Source organism: Trachymyrmex cornetzi, unplaced genomic scaffold, assembly GCF_001594075.2.
Source record: "Trachymyrmex cornetzi isolate Tcor2-1 unplaced genomic scaffold, Tcor1.1 scaffold39, whole genome shotgun sequence".
Taxonomy (NCBI): Eukaryota; Metazoa; Arthropoda; class Insecta; order Hymenoptera; family Formicidae; genus Trachymyrmex; species Trachymyrmex cornetzi.
In genome coordinates this window covers 519,667-520,909 of record NW_017298640.1, presented here as the reverse complement: position 1 = coordinate 520,909, position 1,243 = coordinate 519,667, and the positions used below count along the sequence as shown (strand labels likewise).

Here is a 1,243-nt window from a genome sequence, read left to right as displayed (position 1 = left end):
ATAAAGTCCGGAAAAATTTCGGTGCGCAGTTTGAATAACTACAAAAATATGATATATATGCATGTACATATATAGATAATTCACTGGGAATTATTTAGGTAAAAAAGATCTAGCTTTGACCATCATAAGCTTGAATATGTTTATACTTAGTATATAATATTATATTACGGACAACATTTAACACAAGGGTGCTAAAAACCATCGTGTTTATTAAGGGGATGCTAAACCGATTACCCAACTCAATCAAGGTCGATAGTACAGACTTTTTTAATTTCAAATTCAATAATAGTGGTGACATCTTTGATTTAGTTTTTACATTATATTATATAATATATATCATTCTGTCTTACTCAAACGCATACATCTGTTTTTATCTAACATATGCCAGCACCATCTATCGCAAGACCGCGCAGCTACTGCTACATGGAATTTCGGCTCTATTGACAGTCCCAGTCTTCGCAAAGCACCTGTATACACGTATTTTCTATTCGGTGGAAATATTTCTTTTCTAGACTTTCAATCTTAGTTCTACAAACTCGGTATCGTTTGTTTCAATAATGTGACCTCAGCTGCACGCTTATTTTCAAGATATGAACTCTAAAACTCTTATATCAAGCAAATATATATCTGAGGTGACAGCTGTACGAGCCAAAAGTAAGTGAATTTTTAATGAATCTGAAACTTTTTTTCGATTTTTTCATGAAATCCAGTGCAGCTGAGGTCCTGTTTGTGCGTACTTTAATTTAAGCAATAATACTTTTGCAATCCGTACATCCAATACAGAGATTTTTCACCGAATGGAAATGTGGTAAAACAGAAGGCTTTAGCATCGCCTTAACCTCTAAAGCCTCGAACTTTAACGTTTAATGACTCGATTCACGAGGCCGCGTTTTTTTACTAGATTCTTTCGGTTTGAATGAAAATACATCGAATAAGTACATTTTTATTAAGATTCTAGACAAGGACCTGTATTCTAAATAATTACCATTTATTATTTAGGAGTTATAATAATTGCATAAATAATTAGACAACACACACCGTCATTAAAACAAGTAAAATATAATATTAAAATTTAACGTTAAATGAGGAATATCGAAGGTCGGTAATAAAAAAAGACCTGCATTATCAATCATTTTGTTTCCCGAAAAAAAAGTTTGTGGCACTCAGTGCTGCGACGCGTCCGATTAAAGATGTACTGGCGCTAATGTTCTAACATTGACAGTAAAGCCGGCGGCACACGATG

General features: G+C 33.5%; 1 protein-coding gene and 1 long non-coding RNA gene across 3 annotated transcripts in view; one reads left to right on the top strand and one right to left on the bottom strand.

Moving 5' to 3' along the window:
- Positions 1–1,243, bottom strand: part of veli (L27 and PDZ_signaling domain-containing protein veli) — a 10,518-nt gene that overhangs the window by 3,988 nt on the left and 5,287 nt on the right. The window lies entirely within an intron of this gene.
- The window catches only part of LOC108763975 (uncharacterized), a 4,972-nt gene continuing 4,751 nt past the window's right edge, over positions 1,023–1,243 (top strand). Inside the window, exon 1 of the long non-coding RNA XR_001940249.1 lies at positions 1,023–1,136. This is a non-coding gene — a long non-coding RNA (uncharacterized LOC108763975). The remainder of the gene's footprint in view (positions 1,137–1,243) is intronic.